The 7,129-nt window shown below is 35.5% G+C and overlaps 1 non-coding gene across 1 annotated transcript; it reads left to right on the top strand.

The window, feature by feature from the left end:
- The first annotated feature begins 3,549 nt into the window (after positions 1-3,549).
- LOC118982413 (U6 spliceosomal RNA) lies at positions 3,550-3,656 on the top strand. Its single transcript, XR_005065539.1, has one exon. It is a non-coding gene; the product is annotated as a U6 spliceosomal RNA (small nuclear RNA).
- The last annotated feature ends 3,473 nt before the right edge of the window (positions 3,657-7,129 follow it).

Genomic DNA, 7,129 nt, shown 5'->3' with positions numbered 1-7,129 from the left:
GTGTTATTTTCCTCCTACTTAAGGTAATGTAATGGAAACCCAAATAAATTAAGTAAATTTGTGAAGACGTATGTAGTTATGTAGCGATTGAATCAAGGCTTAATGACACTGATTGAAAAATCCAAGCTCCATATTACCTCTGTGCAAAGTACGTTGTACTGCCGTGTCACTCACAAGATTCTAGAAAACATGGTTGTTTGTGAGGCATTTTTTTCCTGCTATACTTTAGCCCCTCAGCGAAAAGAACCATATTTATGTTTCTGCGACTTACCCACAGTATCTGGCATCATGTTTTGTAAATGATAGCTTTAGAAACAAATTAAAGAGTCACTTCCCTCTATAAATCTGTATATAAAGAAAATGTATGAATAATATCAACTAAAAGAAATTAGATAAACACACTAGCAAAATTTTATAAATACATTTTATAAGAGCAAAACATAGGCTCTTATAGTAACGTAGGATGATCACAATGCTCAAAGAATAATTCTGTTCTATTGTTAAATCAAATGGGATGTCTAATTAGCTAAGCACAGATTTTTCTTTCTTTTTTCCTCCCCCAGAAACCCATTCAATTTTTAAAATATTCAAAATTCCTAAACGAAACAATTTTAATCATCTATCTGTAAGTTGGTAGCACTATAGAAAATTGACAGCCTGGCATCAGAGTTAAACACCCTTTTAATTCTTCTTTCTCCTAATTTGTATCATTAACGTATCTTAGTCTGTCAAAGTAATCAAAGCCATCAGTGGGGGAGAAAAGGTGACTTGTACGTACAAGTATCATGTATTTATTAATATGATTATTTAAATCATATGGTTAGAGAGAGTTTATTGGTAATGAGTACAATTGCTGACCATGTATATATTACTGTCATTCCACTATGGCAAAGGGTTCACGCTCAGGTAAGCAAGCTGTCCCTGGCACCCAGATAGGATAGCACCGCCCCGAGTAATGTGTGCTCATGCACTATGAGGGCGTGCATGTGTGGCCTTTGTGTGCGGCACAAGCAAGCTAGGGAAATCAAATCAAAACATCAAGGCATCTGGGATAACATCTCTTATGTTTTCACTCCCCAGTCAGAATAGTATGAGACCTTGTGGCACATTATCTAAAACAAATCAACTTTCACCTTGAGCATGCATCATGGTGCACCATAATTTTGACATGAAACATTTTTCTCTTCCTTAGCATCTTTCTCAGCTCATTACCTCCCAGAGGCTACTGTTTGCGGCCGTTCAAGGAACTGTCTCTCCAACACTGAGTGGAGGATAGGGAACAACTACTGGCCTTTCAATTCCCAGCTTCTCGTGGCACGTGTGAGGTTTTATGCCACCACTGCAAATGCAATTTGCCAGACTGAGTCTGGTCCGTGCCAGTAACTAGATGTAAAACCAATGTAAAGAAACTAACATTTGTTTTGGGGTCTCCAGTGTGGGTTTTCTTTTCCTCTTTCTCTTGACCATTGTCTGCTTCCCAGCAAAAGAAAATTATATGTATGCATATATATGTGTGAACTATACATATGAAAATATATATTCCTATTCAGAGATGAGAAACACACACTTAACACATTTCAAATTCCCTAGGAAGAAGAGCGCAACTTAATAGAATGCAGTGTTTTATTTTTAGTTTTGAGAAAGTATTCATTAAGGGTAAAACAGGAAAGACGATCAAAGCACATGAAAGAGAAACTGTATTCTTTGTACTTTGCTTGTTGTCTTGACTGAAATTTAGTCCTTTTCACCTCTTGCCCCATTGGATTCACTAACCTCCAATTTTCTTCTCCCTGTTGTGCTAAAACTAAAAAATGTGCCTAGAAACCACACAATAGGGTTGCCTGTGACTTATGTATGTTTGGAATAGAAATTACTACCTAAGTTTTCTCAGGTACTTTTGATTCTTTTGAATTATTTTTTCACCCTCAGGGAGAGGGGATCTTTTCCCCTTGTTTCTCCCCACTCCCCCTTTTATTGTCAATTTACAAGCTGCCAGAGGCAGGCACGAGGAAGACTTTGGGTGGCAGTGCCTTCCCCTCTCAGCCACCAACCCCAGGACCCACTGCCCTCACCTGTGCTCCAGATACGTAACATCGTGTTGTTTCCCTGCATTTGCTTGCTGCACGGAAATCCTAAATTCTGCTCAAGGCCAGCCTTCTGTAGAGACAGGGCAGAACAGAATGGCAGAAATAACAGGTTTTCCTAAAAGTATGTGTTGTAAAGCAAAACCATGAAATTTCCTAGCTCAGCCAAAGCACAAAAATCGGAAGTGAAAAAATGTACTGTTCAGTGATCCGGTCAATGGGACTAAAGCACAACACTGCCAAGAGTTGTTTTTGGTAATTTCCCCCAGGATTTTCTAAGTGGAGATGTGTATCTTGTGATCCTGTGTCTTTTTATTTTTTTCCATATTTATTTTGTGTACCATCATCATTTGTATGAGTTTCCTGTAATCAAAACATCTGTAAGGTCTAGCACCTGGAGTCCCCCTATACCCTGATTCTTTCCTTTTCCTTTTCCTTTCCAAACACCCCTCTCCCACCCCATTCAAGGCGTTAACTCATGTTGTGGAGCCCCAGAGCTTGCTCGGTCTGGCTTGCCTGCTGGGGCTCTGCCTTGATCCAGCACTGGGCTCCCATGTCAGCTCCTTGTGAAACTCAAGAGCACTGCTGGTGGAAAATAAAGACTTTTTTTGATTAATTTTAAAGATTAGAAAAATGGCAGTCCAAGACATTCAGAAAGTAGTTAAATAGGCAATGTGTGGCAGTATAAATATATATATACATATATATTGTCATATAAACATATATATTTATGATGCAGGGTATTTAATTAAAATAACCAAAGCCATTTAGAGAACCTCAGCTTCCATCAGGAAGAAGCACATGAGTGAACTACTGTAGGTAGCATAAAACATTGTACCTAAATGGGGGTTATCTATATATGTATAAAAAATACACATATGCAGTATGTTTATTGTTGAGAGTATGTTACTAATAGTCTAAAACTAAAAAGAAGCAAACAAATTTAAAAAACCCAACTAAATCAATAATTTAAAAAATCAAGGACAAGTTTCCCAGCCAGACAAATTCACTAGAGACTTTCATGTCCTTTAAAACTATTATTTTTTCTTTACCATCAACAACCCATGAAGCTTTTATAGGAGCCAGATTTTTTCGATATTAAGCATTGCAAAATTAAATTAAGAAAATGAATTAATATTGTTTAAGCTCTGAAATCATGTGTAACAGTCAGAAAGGACTACAATAACATACTATTCAGGTCATTTTTGAAACAGTAAGAATGTATAAATCCTTTTAAAACAAATACTTCGACATTTTCTGTAACTGATTTTGTTGTCGACCCTGGAGACTCAGCCGCGCACGGAAGAGACAAAGTCATGCTCACCTCACACACTGAGCACCTGACTGACTCTACATTAGAAGGTGAGAACATCATTTCTTATAAATTATTTAAATCCTTAATTATCTAGTTTCTTATCTTAGTCATTGGAGGTGCTCAAAATTTTGTTTTAAGAATAAATGAACTGGGCTCACTTCCGCAGCACAGGTACTAAAATTGCAATGGTGCAAAGAAGGTTAGCAAGGTCCCTGCACAAGGATGACAAAAACCAAAAACAGGTGAATAAAAAGAAATCAACCAATGCCTTTGACAAAGGGATGCTTGCTTGCAAAAAGCAGTATGCCTGCATGTAACACAGAAAGCCAAAAGATTTTTTAAATGCATACTTAGTTATAAAGAAAAAAATTACATTCAAGTCTATGTTGTAATACTAATTATAATGTGTAATATTTTGATAGTACATTTCTAGAGATATTAATAGTTTGCTTACTCCTTTGCCTACGATTGAACTTAAGTATTTATAATAACCCACACATAAATGGTAACATTTTACTTTTACCAGAAATCCAATACTGAAGTTTTTATATAAAGTGGAAAATCTTGCCATGTGACTCATACGTTGAGCCTGTGACTCTAATGCCTTTAACAAGACAGCCTAATGGCCCATTATTGTTTTTAACATGCCACCTTAAAATAACCTTTCGGCAAATTTTCTGACATATTTTATCTCAGCCTCCATTTATTTCATTTATATTGACCCTGGTCCCTTTAAAATAGCTGGTTTTTGAGAAACATTGGTTTAAGCACAGCATTTCTGCAAAGACTTTAGGATTCTTCCAGTAATTCCACATTGAGGCTGCTTAGTTTTATGGGTAGCAATCTGCTCTTCTTTTGGAATCTGTCAGGATCAGAAAAATACACATTAATCACTTACTATAGGAGCCTGTACCGCTCCCAATGTCCCCTATTTCAAGACACACTTGGACACTTATCAGAAATTACCCACATCCACAAAGAGGAGGAGTTGGCTGTGCAGCGTTAACCAAGGACTGCACCTCCTTGTCAGATGGTGTTCTCAGAGACCCCACAGGGCTGCTGTGTATTTGTTCTTTGTTTATTGATGTACCATAGGGATTGTCTCACTTCCAGACGGCATCCAAACCCTGCAGTGGCTCCAAAAAAAAAAAAAAAAAAGCAATGCAGCTGTTAAAGAGCATTTGGGTCAGCAGCAACACGACCTGCAAAAGACTTCCGTAGACTGATTAGGCCCAGTGGTGGAGGAGCCAGGGAAGATCATGGTTCTAAACTGGATGAGTAGTGTTGCGGGAATTCAAAGAGAGATTTAGTTGGTTACTCCTTCAAAGTTGTGAAAATACCTTTTTGACTGTTTGACATTCTGTGAAAATGTGTGGTCCCAGGAAATCATTGAACAGAAGACTTTGGGGATAATTTTCGCCAACTGAATGTCTTTACATGGCCGTTACCTTTGAGACTCATCTTCTCTAACATCCTAGCCTGGGTTTGTGGTATTTTTATTCCATTTTCCATCTCTAGCATACCTATATGCTGTCAGTCAGGGAAAAACTTTTCCATACTGCTCTTGGAAAAATGCAAAATCAGAGCCGGCTGTCGAGAATGCGAAAGTATTACTTCTCTAAAATGTATGAGATAACTGAACCACTCTTTTTATTATTGATTGGGAGACATCAGTTTGTTTTTCCACTTGTTTGTGCATTCATTGGTTGTTTCTTGTTTGTGCCCTGACTGGGGATTAAACCTACAATGGTGGTGTATCTGGGTGATGCTCTATCCAACTGAACTACCCGGCCAGGGTTGATTCCCTCTTTCTTAGCATACAAGCCAAGCAAAACACTCAAGAGAAATATACACATTATTTATTGGTTATAGATTATTCTCTCTCTAGAAATATGCAAATTTGATTCTTCAAACTGCAAGATTACTAGATTATTTATAGTATACCTCCTATCTACATGTCCAGATAAATGTTTCAGTTTGAAAGATAGAAAAGACAGACACTTAATATATCTATTCATTTCATTCTATTCACATTTCACTTATACTTATTTTATTCTATTCAAATCAAGAATTTAAAACTGGAAAGTAAAGATTTAACATGCAGTAAAAATAAATGACACTATGAAGTAGTAATCAAGTGTCAAATTAAAATATTATATTAAAAATCTTGACACATGAACATTGTTAAAATGTGAATTCATATTGTCAAATATGTACCTATGTAAATTTTTTAAAGTTATATAAGACATTGACATTTTGTGCTTTTAAAAATTTTTTTAACTCAAAATAATCTTTTTAAAAAACTTTGTTCTATTCCAGTTGTCCCAATTTCCCTTGTTGCTTTCCCTTGGCCCCCACCCCCAAGCTAATCCCTGCCTTGTTGTCCATGACCATGGGTCATTTATACTTGTTCTTTAACTAGGCCCTTCCCCTTCTTTCCTAAAAAAGATCAAAGAATACTTTAAGTGTTGTTTACAAGGAGTATATTCAACTTCAACACACACTAGGTCATCAAAGGTGTTATTGAATGAATAAATAAGTGAGTGACTGAACAAATGAGAGAATGAATAAATTAATTTAATACAGATAAATCAGTGAATAAATAAATAAATCATGGCATAGTTCAGAAAAGATTGCTGTTATCGGGATTGAGTGAAAAATCAAATCTGGGACTTGAATGAAAGAAATCTGAGAAACAAACCCAGAGAGGAGCGCACTATCCTGGGATTTCACATGAGCAGGAGAGAGTGAGGAGAGCACTTGCCACAGCCGAGGTTAGGAAAATGGGGGAACATTTTTTTAAAAAATTATGTATGTGGTATTTTGAGAGTGATATTCAAAGAAAATTAACTTGGAAGAGTACGAATATAAATTAGCAGAGACTTTGTATAGTTTTATAAACATATAAAACACTTTTATTTGAGTATTTAATATTTGCCTTGCAATCTAAATTTAAAATTTATTTTAAGAAGATCACTGGGCATATGAAAGATTATGTTACTAGAGATACTCTTTTTAATGTGGTTTTAATGGTTTAAAAATAGAAACAAAAATAAAACAAACCAAAGAACTATTAAAAGGCTACAGAATAAATGGATTTGTTTATAAAATGTATAAATAATTTATCGATGTAAAAGTGTTAATACTGCATTTATTGAGGAAAAACGAGTTTTAGAAAGTGTTTTTATATAATTTATGAATGAAAAATGCATACATTTCTGGGCTTGTTTACTTTTTCTGATTTATTTATAATAGTGCAGTGTAATTTTTATGACATTCAATGATTTCCTTGTTTAAAATTAAGCTGCATTTGTAAGATTATCTTATCTAACTATCTATCTATCTATCTATCTATCTATTCCTTATTAGTGGTGGTTCGAAGTTACTGAATTATGCTTTAACCATGATCTCTTCATCATTAAATGGAGCTATTAAGTGCCAGTTCACAAGATTGTCATATAGATAATACTTAGAGAGTACTTAAAATAGCCCCTAACCAAGTAAAGGGCTCTAGACCTATGAGTTCTTCCCCCAGGGATTCTGTTCATATGACGTTTTTCTAACTGCGCTGAATAGTTTTTAGAAGTGAATAAATCAGAATCTTTTAATTCTTAGTAGTTTGATGCAGTGCCATACCAATAAATACCAAAAATTGAATTTATTTATAAAAACTGCATTTATTCTTTCCTGTTTAAACTTCAGTCACTTCCAAATACTCTTCATTTGATGC

This window comes from Sturnira hondurensis, unplaced genomic scaffold (genome assembly GCF_014824575.4).
Source record: "Sturnira hondurensis isolate 20B ecotype Veracruz unplaced genomic scaffold, ASM1482457v3 Scaffold0025370, whole genome shotgun sequence".
Taxonomy (NCBI): Eukaryota; Metazoa; Chordata; class Mammalia; order Chiroptera; family Phyllostomidae; genus Sturnira; species Sturnira hondurensis.
Note: the sequence above shows the minus strand (reverse complement) of the source record. Positions and strands in the feature narration are given on the sequence as shown.